The following is a 14,470-nucleotide window of genomic DNA, read 5'->3' as shown; positions in this document are numbered from 1 at the left end:
AGAATTCCACGGTCATAAGATCCAGCTTTATCAGGACCTTTCAGCTACCACTCTGAGGCAAATAAAGAAGTTCACAGTTATCACAAGCAGGCTCCGCACCCTGAAGTTCAATGCCAATGGGGGCACCACTTTACATTGCTGTTTGATTGAGAAGGCAAGCGAAGGGTGCTTCGCTCCTTGGCCGAAGCACAGCGGCTACTGGGGCTCCCCACAACCAAGGACTCCAAAGCTCGACCCCTGCACAAGAACTCACCTGAGGACAGGCTGAGGCCCACCTGGACAACGGCTAGACATGCACACCCTGGTCAGGCCTTTGCGTCAATTGCTTCCCAAGAAACTAAGAAGGACATTATTCAACACCTCCGAAGCATGGCTAAACTCACATCGCCGGCCCAGTCCGCTGCTGGCTGTTTGGATTGATGCTTGAACGTTTGCCAGTGGACTGCCCTCATCTACATGCCTTCCTCTGCAACCGCATGGTACGGCAGTGGCACAGCAGTGGCACAGACCCTGGTGGTTGAACGGGTCTTCCCTGAACCTACAGGTAGATGAGTCAACTAAAATACTGGCTGTTGCTGTCCTGGCCCCTGTATCACGCAATCTTGGATAGTGGCTTCTCTGTTGAAAGGCAGGTGCACCAACACCGCTCTCTGCAGACACGCAAATTTGGCATGGTTGGCGCAAATGAAGTTTTAGTTATGTTCTTTTCTTGTTGTTTTTTTTTTCCAGGTCCACATTGCAGGGGTTATTGGGGTTGTCATCAGAGTTCATCAACAACATTGCATTGCTATAGGCTGGGATGGGAAACCATTTCACATGTCACTGCTAGACCGCCACACTATGCACTTGACTTTCATTAACATAAAATGAGCTTACCGGGTGGTCTGAATCTACTCTCCCTTAATGTGCGGGCCTCAACTTCCCGAACAAGATAAAGCAGGTGTGGGACTATATTATACAACATGACCCTGATGTTTTTTCCAGGAAACCCATCTCCATGCAATGGATGGGCATAGGATGGCCCACCCGAAATAACACATAGGACACTGGGCACACACTGACTCTAGGATGCTGGGGGAGGGCATCTTATCTAAGCCTTGATTTGGTTTGCTCATATCTAAAATTATTTGGGATAGGGAGGAGAGATACCTCATGCTGTAACTGCAGACTGGCAAAGGGTGTCTTACTCTACTTAACCTTTATGCACTCAGCACTGCACAAGATTCATCCCCCCCCTCAAACTTGAAGACCAGCTTGGGGGATTAGAAGGGAACATCATAGTGGGCAGGATCCTGAACTTGGCGTGGGACACTGTTTTGGATAGATACACTGCCTCAAATCAAGGTACAGGAGCCATGTTAGCAGAGTTAAAGCAGGACATCTTAGACCTAGGTCTAGTAGTTGCATGCCGCTCTCAACACCTGGACACTCTGGACTACTCTTTTTAATCCCACGTCCACGCCACCTACTCCCGTATCGGCTATATCTTCATATCAAACTTGCTCCTCAAGACTGTTACACAACAGTGATATCAGATATCTCCATATCTGATCATGCACATATTGAGGATACATGGGCCCCCACCACCATGTCACTGGGAGACACGATCCACTGGTGGCTCCGGGTCAGAATACTCAGAGATCCGGTGGACGTGGCAGACATTTGTTGGGGTATCACAGATTATTTCACCCACAATATAGACCAGGCCATATCTCAGCACACTCTTTTGGATGCCTTCAAGGCTACCATCCATGGAGTAATCTCCACGATTGCTATTGCACTGGTCAGAGACGCTCGGGTAGTAGATCTTAACCAGACAATGTAAATCGCACACATTGACTAAAACGACGACTGGCTATCCTGCGGGGACAACTGAGGGATCACAGGACAAGCAGGGCTGAACTATCCCTTGTTGCCCTAGAACAACATTACTTTGATGGGAGGAACAAAGTAGGCAAGTTGTTGGCTCATCGTTTGTACCAACAACACACCAAGGCGCATATCACTAAACTTAAAAAATCAGATGGTTCTTGGGCAATCACGGATTGTGACAAGCTGGAAGAATCCCGCGCCTATTATCAAAAGGTCTATGCCCACGATGAGGTACCACAGGCAAAGTTCGACAAGTACCTGTGCGCCTGTGATTGAGCTCCGCCTTCATTCTTGCAGAGTGAAGAGCTAGAATCTCCCATTACCATAGGTGAGATCTGCTTTGTACTTCGCGCACACCCCCATGTGAAATCACCTGGCCTGGATGACCTCCCGGTCAATTTCTATCGGCTATTCCTCCCTGAGTTAGGTAATCATTTCCTCAAATAATACAATTCCTTCAATGATGTTACAGGCCCTACTCCATTTATGGCACAAGCTGAACTTTCTCTCATTCCAAAACCGGGTAAAGAAACTGCCCTATGCTACTATTTTTGCGGCCCGATTGCGCTGATAAATACTGATGACCAAATCTACACTAAAATCTTATCAACCAGGCTGGACAGCTATTTATCCGGACCCAAATCAAGTGGGATTTATATGTAACAGGCAGGGAGCTGACAATATCCATAGAATGGCTCATTTGATTGAGAAAGCACACCGATGTAACATCCCAATGTGCCTTCTCGTGCTAGATGTGGAGAAGGCCTTTGATCGAATGCATTTGACCTTTCTTTGCTCGGTGTTGGTTAAAATAGGGCTTGGCCCCATTATGATCGCTAAAATAATGGACTCTTTCGTGTCCCCAATGGCCTCGGTCTGCATTACCAAGCGGCTCACGGACACCTTCTCTACAAGTCATGGTACTAGGCAGGGTTGTCCCCTGTCGCCCCTGCTATTTGCCTTAGAGGTAGAATCAATGGCAATAGTTGTCCGCAATACTAGGTAGATTGAGGGTATACCATTCGGAGGTCAAACCCACAAAATTAACCTGATGATTTGCTTCTAATGCTGACCCAGCACTTCACCTCCATGCTGACTGTGGTCTCATGCCTAGCAGTCATCGAAGCTGTCACAGGGTTTAGGATGAATTTATCTAAATCTAATTTTCTCAACATTACAATCCCAAAAAATGATGTCCCCTGCCTTACAAGCCTTGGACCCCTTCGGCTGCACCCCTGACGCCATCAAATACCATGGCCTTAACCTCACACCCACATTAGACACCTGGTCGAGTGCAAACTGGCCGGGTCTTCGGCAGGCGCTCTTAGAAGACCTTTCAACATCTCTTGTTGGGGCATATAAATGTGATCAAAATGAATGTTCTCCAGCGAGTCCTCTACTTGTTTCAGTCCTTTCCCACACCAATCCTACAGCACGCCATATTACGACTGCAGCGCGATAGCTGAGCTTTCATTTGGGACGGCAAATGGCCTAGCTCGTCTAACACTGTCTTGATGCAGCCACGTGATCGAGGTGGTCTGGGATGTCCCAATCTCCTGGGATGTTAGTGGGCAGGCCACCTGCACTATATTTCGGTGTGGACGGCATGAGAGAGTGAATGCCACTGGTTCCATATGGATAAGGCTGTGGTGTGCTGACCTTTGTCGGACTTGGCCTGGCTTCCAAACCACGTTCGACCACATAGTGCTTACCTTGCCACCCGGACTAAAACAGTCCTGGACATTTGTGACAAGTTGGCCATAACAAAGGGCCTAACCACCTTTCCTTCACCACACATGCCACTTGCCCGCAATACTTGTTTACTCCGGCATTGTCTCCATACGCTTTTGCTGACTAGACGACTAGAGATTGCCAGACACTTTGCGATCTCTTTCAGGGGGAAAACATGAAAACATCTGATCAGTGTGAAAAGGAATAACACTTGCCAGATGTGGCCCGCCTACAGTATCTCCAACTACACCATTGGGTTCTACACCCCTCTGTCTATCCTGCAGTGACCCGCCCGTGCACTTCTTTTGAAACACTAGTTAAGACATATGATTACTCACGGGGCTGATATCAAATACATATCGCACTTTCCAGCATATCATGCCTCTTTACACACAACCGTACCGACAATGATGGGAGAACACACCTACAGGGTATATATTGTCTGACCAGTGGGAGAATACACCTAAATATACCTAAAACCTGTAGCAGTTTCTCACTTAGGGAAACTGCATACAAACTCATATATCAGTGGTACTATACACCTTCGAGTTTGTCAGCTATGTATCTAGTGCTGCTGACCTCTGCTGACATTGTAACCTAGAACGAAGGGATTTTCAACACATATGGTGGACCTGCACACTTATCATCACATTTTGTATCAGAAATACGGTGAGATTCCTGCTCCCACATACCATTCAGTAATTCTTGGGTTACATCTGGTGAAAGCAAAGACCACTGCTGAGTGGACCCTTATTAGTTATATGCTACACACAGCCAGGCAGTTGATAGTGCTACCCTGGAAACAGAAGTCGGCCCCTCTATGGCCCAATGGTTCACTCGTCTTTGGCATGTGCTGGCTATGGAGCGGATCTCTCGTAGTCTGAGTCTCACTGATGCCAAGTTTTAGGCAACCTGGCAGCCTTTGATCCAATACCGCGCCTGCATTGAACTCACTTGCTTCTCCTTTCTGAAGCTGCGAGCGCTGTGATTGAGCTCTGTGAAAGGTCTATGCCCACGATGAGGTACCACAGGCAAAGTTCGACAAGTACCTGTGCGCCTGAGGAAATAGTTACATATTCCATAAAAGTGATAGTTTTGAACCATGATTAGAGAAACAGTCTTGCCCCGCCCTGTTAATGAACTAAGAGCAGGGACACTGTAATTGTGCAGCAGTAGAGGTTCAAATTATGTGGCAGGGGTGAGTAAATTATGTGGCAAGAAAAGGCAAATTATGCAGCATCATGCAGCACATTTTGCAATATTAATTCATTATTTTTAAACTTTGTAACACAAGTGGACATTGCATGCACCTTATTAGTAACAATTTAACACCACATATAGCAATAAGCGACAGAAAGGTGATTAGTCCAGCTTTGCAAAAGGCCTTTCACCGCACAGCAAGACATGTCATCACATCTTTAGTAACTTTTGAACCGTTTGAACTAGAAATATTTTTTTATTAAACTCTGTAGACTATGTGGCAGATAATGCATTATGTGGCAAATGCAGCATATCTATAAGTATGCAAAAATCGCCGCTGCCACACAGTCGCATAATTCCAGTGGCCCTGACTAAGAGCAAAGTCGGGGGTCAATGTGTATCCTAAATGTGGCTAGATTTGTATTACATCTGGAAAAAAACATTTAGGGGGTCATTACAACCCTGGCGGTACAATACCGCCAGGGCTGAAATGGCAGAAGCACCGCCAACAGGCTGGCGGTGCTTCCCTGGTCATTACGACCGCGGCGGAAGCGGCGTGGTCGCACTGCGGGGGCCGGCGGTTTCCCGCCACATCGGCCCCGGCGGTTGTAATCCGCCAGGGCGGCGCTGCTAGCAGTGCTGCCCAGGGGATTACAAGTCCCCCTACCGCCAGCCTTTTCCTGGCGGTTTGAACCGCCACGAAAAGGCTGGCGGTACGGGGAGTCGCAGGGCCCCTGGGGGCCCCTGCACTGCCCATGCCACTGGTATGGGCAGTGCAGGGGCCTCCTGACAGGGCCCCATGCAGCTTTTCACTGTCTGCTATGTAGACAGTGAAAAGCGTGACGGGTGCAACTGCGCCCGTCGCACGGCCGCAACACCGCCGGCTCCATTTGGAGCCGGCTCCTATGTTGCGGCCGAGATCCCCGCTGGGCCGGCAGGCGGAAACCAGGTTTCCGCCCGCCGGCCCAGCGGGGATCTTATAATGACCGCGGCAGGGGTGCGGCCGCATTGGCGGCCGCCCACCAAGGTCATAATGAGGGCCTAAGTCTATAAAACAGGAGTTTTTTGCTCAGCAGATATGCTACACTGACATATCTAAAAGCGTATCATATGTGATAATGAAGAAAACAGCAGCTCTGTGAATTGAAATATTTGCTCATATCGCAAAATTTGAAACCAGTTTATGAGTCAAGAGCGTCACAGTTAGGTTGAGTAGATTATTTAGGTCACTAGACCTGCAGGTCTAGTAACATTTTTATGATTTTTCAAGGCCTGCACAAGCCTCATGATGTCCTGGAAGATAACACTGGTGTAGCCACCAGAGTGCTTCAGAACAGTGTATACTTTTGGAAGTTGTTGCCACTCTCAGTAGCAGGGAGGATCACGGTGACGAAGATTGTGGCACTCCCCTGACTCCTGTATTTCTTTTCTACATTGCCAAATTTTTTCCCTGCCGTATATTCCAGAACCTGAATTTGCTTCTGATTTAACTTACTTGGGGGACTAGCAAAGCAGGGTAGCGGTGTACACGTTTTAATGCCCTACAACAGATAGGGGAACTAGCAGTGCTGGACCTAGAGACATACTACTTAGTAGCGCAAATCCAGTAGTCTAATCAGTGGATTTACCCTCAAATGGGCCCAGGCTGTGACACCGATGACTTGGTTCTGAGCCGCTGGACACTATTTCAGGTCTTACTGGACCCCAGACTGCCACTTCGTGAGGGTCCCATGGACTTGCAAGTTGGTAATTGTTGCCTCCAGTGAACCTGCGTCTGCCTGCCTTGCTCCCAGGATCTTCCATTACTGGGGCTGGAGCCCATAGCCAGAGGTGGGGCATTAAGGGTCCTGGCGGAATGGTCTACATACGAGGTGACCCATGTGTTTGACCTCTACAGGGATGAGGAGCTACTGATCTTTGGCAATTTCTCTTTCTCCACAATGGCGGCAGCTAGAATGTGGCAGCGGATGGGTCCCACATGATCCACTGTTAGATGCGTTCAGGCCCCTCCCCCTGCTTTGGGATGCACCGTGCGGCATCACTTCGCTCCAGGATTCGTGTGGTGGCTGTGATGCTTCTCGGTGCTTCTGGCAGGAAAGTAGGCAAACGGCCAAGCTTTCATTCTCCCCTTTCAAGCTTCAATCTACACTTGGGTCAGGTCTGGTGCCCACCCGCCATGCTTCGTGTTTATGAGGATGAGGATTGTGGAAGAAAAGATGAGCCTTATACAACGAGGAGAAGCTAGGCTCTGGCTCAGGCTGTCAGTTCAACTGGTCTGGAGAGGGGACCTACGAGGTTTCTCGCCAGAGGTAGGTGATCTGCGCTTCATTAAGTTTGATTAAAGGGGCAGCATGAGTATCTTCACCTGTGCTGAGAGTCTCTGGGCATGGTATCCCCTTTTTACCTTCTCGCCTCCTGCCACTTTCCTTTATGGTATTCGAAATAGTAGGTGCACGTTAGAAGTATTTTGGACATTGTATTCAGCACTTGTACCTTGCTGTTGTAGTATTTGGAAGCTGGACAAGGACTGCACAGGGGCTGTGAACAATGCATTAGGCAGTTGCACAGCAGGGGTCCGAGTTCAGGGGTTACTAATACCTTGCCTTATCAGCAGAAGAGCAAAAGGAAGGCAGCACGTCCATCGATGCTCCAAAGGCTAGAAATACTGACAACCCACAGGCTTTCACTATGGATACATTTCTGGCATTATTGAATAAACAAGTACAGGATGGTGGAAGGTCGTGAAAGTTCACCTAGCATATGTACAGGTGAGGACCGAAGTCTGATAGATGTAATTCTCTACCACTCTCACAAAAAAGGACAAAAAATACCGGCAGAGACACCCTACCTCAGCTGAGTAGAGTGCTAACACATACTGAAAATAGCACAGCTGTTTAAAAATTGCCCTCACCCACTAGTCGTGGCTTGCTTCATCATTGGGCTTCTGCTAACACATTCCTATGCAGACCAGCACAGGGATGGAGCAGTATGGGCGGGGAACACTAAACAATACAAAACAAAACAAATGGGGATCTAACATGCAGATTATCATTAAAACTGTCTCCTGGGTGTCCACTCCTCATCTTTATTAAGGGACCCCCTGGACAGGGTTAAAAATAGATCCCTGGCGGTGATGTTTAGAGAACAGTTACCCGTTCACCTGTTATAATATGTCCTTTAAAGCATACTGAATTGAATCAGTCCCAGACTGGCTTTTATGGCACCTTCTCTGGGGTGCATCAGGGCTGCGACCCAGTCGATTTCCTCTAGGTCCCCCAGATGAGCCCCTGATGAGCCCCCGCCTATCTAGGAGGTTCCTGAGATTGTCAGGAGTGTTGTTAATTATGGTACAACACAGCTTGGATACCTACTTGTGGGTCACGTACCCAGCTTTCCAGTGGGGTGTGATCTGTGGGATTCATCTGTAGGACCACCCTCCGCCCTGAAAGCAGGCGTCAATTTTAAATATTTAAACCTCTGAGTAGTAGCCAATGTATATTCCTGCTGTAGCATGGGTCAGTGCAAGCAGGCATTTCCTATCTTTTTCCTATATGCGTATTGAATCTCAGTAACCACCATTATTTCAGCCCTTTCAGTCCCAGTTGTCAGCTCATCATGTGGGATGTGTCTGCATTCACTAATGACCTATAGTTGTGTAGCCCGATACTATGCTGTCATGTGTGGGAGAGCAAGGTCCTCATTGTAAGCGGATCTGTACAACATAGATAGGGCTGTTATCGGGGTGTCCTCTTCCCAGAGAAGCATTTGGAGCATTTTATCTATTCTATCAAAATACGTAACTGGTATTTTAAATGGGGTGTTCTCCAACACAAGGAGCAGTTTGGGGATAATTTTCAAGAGAGCAGCCCCGCCCATAATTGTCAATGGGAGTTTGCGCCACCTCTCTGCACCCTCATGGAAGGCACGCAAAACCTGGCCTAGATTCTATTCCAGAAAATGTTGCCTATACATCACTATCTCGATTCCCAGGTATTTAAAACCTAAATACATTGCTCTGAAGTCACTCTCTGCTCAGTCCAGGTGCAGGAAGCTGGCTCTGTATATACTATATCAAAATGAGATATAGTGTGCACAGAGTCCAGGGGTTCCCCAAGAGGCTTGACAGAGGCAATAATAGATAATACTAATGCTCTATTTGTGGCAGTGTTGTCGAGCAGTTAGGCTTATCAGAGGGTAGTGTTAAGCATTTGTTGTACACACACAAGCAATAAGTGAAAATACACACTCATGACTTAACTCCAGGCCAGTAGGTTTTTATATAGAAAAATATTTTTTGGTAATTTATTTTTAGAACCACAAGGTTCATTTAGCAGGTAAGTACATTAAATGAAAGGTACTTTCCATAGTAATAGTTGAGACTTGAATAGATTCAATATTGTACACAGTTTTCATTAAAATGGCAAAAAGCTATTTTAAAAGTGGACACTGTGCAATTTTCAATAGTTCCTGGGGGAGGTAAATACAGTACAGTTTCAGAGGTAAGTACCACACTTACGGGTTCAATCTCCTGGGTATAAGTAGTTCACCGTTGGGGGTTCAAGGCAACCCCAAACACCCAGCACCAGCAACACAGGACCGGTCAGGTGCAGAGGTCAAATAGGAGCCATGGAGATAGGGGGGTACTCCGGTTCCAGTCTGCTGGCAGGTAAGTACTCGCGTTCTCAGAGGGCAGACCATGGGGGGTTTGAGGAGTACTGGAGGGGCCCCAAGTAGGCACAAAACCCACACCCTCAGCTGCACGGGGGGCCGGGTGCAGTGTGCCAACAGGGCATTGGGTTCTCAATAGAACTCTATGGAGGGACCCAGGGTTCACTTAGGTGCTGCAGGCAGGGCACAGGGGGGCCTCTCGGGCAAGCCACCGACTGAGCAAAGGTGAGGGACGCCTGTTGGTCGTTGTTGCACTGGTGGTCGGTTTCTCACGGGCCTGGGGGCTGCGGGTGCAGTGCTTCTTCCAGGCATTGGATGTCTTCGTCCCGGGCAGTCGCGGTCATGGGGGGTCCTCGGGATTCCCCCTGCAGGCGTTGTTATGGGGGTGCAAGGAGGTCAGCCCAGGGTGGACACGTCGGAGTAGCCTGGAGGTCCTCTCTGGATAGTTGGTTTCTCTGGACACAGGTCAGGGGTGTCGGGGGCAGAGTGTTGGGGACTCACGCTTCTGGAGTGAGGTGGGAGTCCCTTTAAAGATGGTTTCTTCTCTCTTGGTTGGACAGGCCACTGTCCATAGGAGTTCTTGATCCTTCTTGGGTGTAGGGCAGGCCTCTGAGTTAGCAGAGGTCGCTGGGCTCGCAGGATGTGTCGCTGTGGTGCAGGTTCTCTGAAATAGGAGACCGGCCGGTAGGGCTTGGGCCAAAGCAGTTGTTGTCTTCCTCCTTCTCTGTGGGGTTTTTCGGGTCGGCAGTGCTCCTTCTTTGCAGGTCATCAGGAATCTGATGATCTGGGTTCAGGGTCGCCCATAAATACTAAATTTAGGGGCGTGTTAGGGTCAGGGGGCAGAAGCCAATGGCTACTGTCCGTGAGAGTGGCTACACCCTCCTTGTGCCCACTCCCTCTGGGGAGGAGGCACATCCCTATCCCTATTGGGCCAAATCCTCCAAAGCAAGATGGAGAATTTCTCAAGGAGGGGGTCACTTCAGCTCTGGACACCTTAGGGGTGGTCCTGGCTGAGGGGGTGACTCCTCCTTGTTTTTCATATTATCCCTCTGGACTTGCTGCCAAAAGTCGGGCTTTGTCCGGGGGCTGGGCATCTGCACTAGCTGAAGGGCCCTGGGGCATTGTAACACGAAGCCTGAGCCTTTGAGGCTCACTGCTAGGTGTTACAGTTCCTGCAGGGGGAAGTGTGAAGCACCTCCACCCAGTACAGGCTTTGTTTCTGGCCTCAGAGGGCACAAAGGCTTTCACCCCAGGGGGGCAGAACACCGTCTCTCAGTGGCAGGCTCGCACAGACCAGTGAGTTCTGCACTGAAGGATTGGGTAAAATACAGGGGGCATCTCTAAGATGCCTTCTGTGTGGATTTGTTTAATAAATCCAGCACTGGCATCAGTGTGGGTTTATTATTCTGAGAAGTTTGATACCAAACTTCCCTGTGTTCAGTGTAGCCATTATGGAACTGTGGAGTTCGTTTTGACAAACTCCCAGACCATTTACTTAGTATGGCCACACTGTACTTACAATGTCTAAGAATGGACTTAGACACTGTAGGGGCATATTGCTTATGCAGCTATGCACTCACCTGTGGTATAATGCACCCTGCTTTAGAGCTTTAAGGCCTGCTAGAGGGGTGACTTACTTTTGCCACAGGCAGTATTTTGTGTGCATGGCATCCTGAGGGGGATGCCATGTTGACTTTGACTTTTTCTCCCCACCCACACACACAATCTGCAATGACAGTGTGCATGTGTTAGGTGAGGGGTCCCTTAGGATGGCACAGCACATGCTGCAGGCCTTAGGGACCTTCTCTGGTCACAGTGCCCTTGGTACCACTGGTACCTTTTACAAGGGACTTATCTCTGTGCCAGGGTGTGCCAATTGTGGAAACAATGGTACATTTTTAGTGAAAGAACACTGGTGATGGGGCCTGGTTAGCAGGGTCCCAGCACACTCTCAGTCAAGTCAGCATCAATATCAGGCAAAAAGTGGGGAGGTAACTGCAACAAAGACCATTTTCCTACACCAGGCCCTCCCAGTCGTCTGGTCAACAACAGATAGTTGATACAATGGCCGGAATAAATGTCGAAGCTATGGAACATTGTCAGCTCCACTCGGTTAGACATTTCTGGGTCTGTAAGGTACACAAGAGCATAGTCAGCTTATAGCGATCTCTTTTCAAGGTCCTCTATTACCCTGGGTAAGCTCGGTATGTCAGCTCTACCGCGCACTAGCATTCCAGTAACTTTAGGCCAAGTGCAAATAAGCAGGGTGACAGTGGACACCCTTGCATTGTGCCCCTCCCCAAAGCAGAAGTTTCCGAAGCTTCTCCTTTTACCCTCACCGCCACCGTGGTTGTCCTGTATAAAAGGGCCATCCATGCACAAAACATAGGTCCAAATCCAAACCAGCTCAAAGTCACGGGCAAATATCACCGAAACAGATGCTTTTTCAACATCTAGTGACATAATAAACCTGGGCTCTTGGTCAGCCTTAAGTCTATGTAGACATAGATGCAGCCATCTGAGATTAAGGGCCTGATTACGACCCTGGCGGTAAAAACCGCCAGGGCCGTGGTCTGCGGGAGCACCGCCAACAGGCAGGCGGTGCTCCTTTGGGCATTCTGTACCGCCGCGGCCAGAAACGGAAAGTCGGCGGTGTACCGCCGGCTTTCCGCTGCCCAGGGGAATCCTCCATGGCGGCGCAGCTTGCTGCGCCGCCATGGGGATTCCGACCGCCATCCTGTTCCTGGCGGTTTCGGCCGCCAGGAACAGGATGGCGGTATGGGGTGTCGTGGGGCCCCTGGGGCCCCTGCAGTGCCCATGCCAATGGCATGGTCACTGCAGGGGCCACCGTAAGAGGGCCCCACTTAGAATTTCAGTGTCTGCTTAGCAGACACTGAAATTCGCGACGGGTGCTACTGCACCCGTCGCACCCCTTCCACTCCGCCGGCTCCATTCGGAGCCGGCTTCCTCGTGGAAGGGTGTTTCCCGCTGGGCTGGCGGGCGGCCTTTTGGCGGTCGCCCGCCAGCCCAGTGGGAAACCCAGAATGACCGCCGCGGTCTTTTGACCGCGGTACGGTCTTCTGGCGGTTCCCACTTGGCGGGCGGCTCCCGCCGCCCGCCAAACTTGGAATCACCCCCTAAATCTCGTTGCCCCTCTTGGTATGAAATCTGTTTGGTCAGCATGGACCACGGAGGATATCACTTCAGCCATTCTGTTCTCCAGGATCTTAACTAGGATCTTACTCTTTCTATTTAACAGTGAGGCCCAGGCCGGTATGGGGAACAGCAGCACTTGGTTTACCTGTCTTGAGGATGACTACAATAATTGCATGGTTAAGGTCTGGCAGCAGGTCCCCCCTAATCCCTGTGAAGAACAGATTTAGCAAGTGGGGTTTAAGGAGCAGAGCCAGCCTTAAATACAGTCAGGGAGACCATTTGCACCTGGTGTCTTCCCTGACTGCATGCTTGTTATTGCCTTTCCTAGCTCATTTATCAACAAGACTGCCTTTAGGGCGTCCCTGTCAGTGCCATCCATAATGGCGAGAGGCACCTCCCCCATGATAACCTCAATTTCTTCCTCAGTGTGGTCTCTCCAAGCCATGTAGTGTGTTTGGTAATACTTTTTGAATATCTGCACTATCGCCTGTGTCAGAGTGGGCCACTTCCCCACGGCCACCGATAGCTCGTCTTCCTTCCTCATACATAGCCACGCAAGACGATTGCATGCCTTATCTCCTGTTTCATACAAGTTCTTCTGTGTCCCAAAATAGTGTTGATGGGCTGCTTTTAGCATGTGGTTATGGTCTTGTTTTCGGGTCACCACCAGATATACGTATGTTGTTGGGTTCCCAGTGCTTGCCCATGTCTTCTCCAACTGGAAGAGGAGTTGTTCAATCTGTTGTGTCTGTTCTTCCCTATGTTTTTTTTATGTTTTGGGCTTTTTCCCCCATGACCGACTTGTATGCATCCCACAGCGTGACAGGGGAGAACACAACTCTTCATTAACCACAAAGTATATCTGGGAGTCAACCTTAGGTACTTTGCAATATCCACATCTTTTAGGGCATATATGTCTAGTTTCCAGGTGTGTACCCTGTGGCACTCTCTTAATGCACTGTCTTAATAAGCAGAGATGAGTGACTTGATACACCTCTGGCCCTATACTTTTCATCTCTCACTCATGCAACCTTGGTTACCAGGACAAATATGTAGTCAACATGCAACAGGGTCCTGTGGGCCCCCGAAATGAACAAATATTGTCTGTCCTGTGGATGAAGTGTCCTCCAGACATCATTAAGACCCAACATGTGAGAGAAACACGTCATCTCGAGAGTACTCTTGGGCACATCATCTGAGATGAAAATCTGTCCAATTCCCAGTTCATGACTTCATTGAAGTCTCCAAAATGTGGCTCTCTCCAACCAAGTCCATTAAAATGGGTTCCAGTTTGACCAGTACCCCCTTCTAAAGCCTCAGGAGTGCATATAAGTTGAGAATGAGGATCCTTCTCCTATTCCACTTTCCCTTCATCGCTACGTAGTAACCCATGGTGTCCACCTATTGTCTCTCCACCTGAAAGGGGGAGGTGATCTTGGCTAGAAGTGTTACTCCTTAGGAGCCCTCTGTGAACTCTGCATTGGATTGTATTATGTATTGACTCCTTTGTAGGCACTTACAATTGTTCCCTATCAAAAGCGTTTCCTGCAGTAGCACTAGACTATGTTGGGGGAGGGTTTGCAAATGTATTGCTTCACAACTCCTCTTTTTATCTGACAGCCCAATCCAATAACGTTCCACATAAGGACTGTTGGTGGCTCAAATCTATGTGTGGTCGTATGCGTTGCATCTTACGGCGTTACGGTGGACTGTACCTTGTGCGCAAAGGAGTACCTCAACCTCAACTGTTATGGTGTGCCATCTCTTGTGTGGTGTGTGCCGTGACCAATTATTTACAAGCTGAATTGCCACACCCAATTGTACCCCTTACTCCACATTTCAT

At 49.1% G+C, this 14,470-nt stretch overlaps 1 long non-coding RNA gene across 1 annotated transcript in view; it reads right to left on the bottom strand.

The window, feature by feature from the left end:
• The window catches only part of LOC138259282 (uncharacterized), a 228,093-nt gene that overhangs the window by 187,593 nt on the left and 26,030 nt on the right, over positions 1-14,470 (bottom strand). The window lies entirely within an intron of this gene.

This window comes from Pleurodeles waltl, chromosome 9 (assembly GCF_031143425.1).
Source record: "Pleurodeles waltl isolate 20211129_DDA chromosome 9, aPleWal1.hap1.20221129, whole genome shotgun sequence".
NCBI classification, from domain to species: Eukaryota; Metazoa; Chordata; class Amphibia; order Caudata; family Salamandridae; genus Pleurodeles; species Pleurodeles waltl.
Note: the sequence above shows the minus strand (reverse complement) of the source record. Positions and strands in the feature narration are given on the sequence as shown.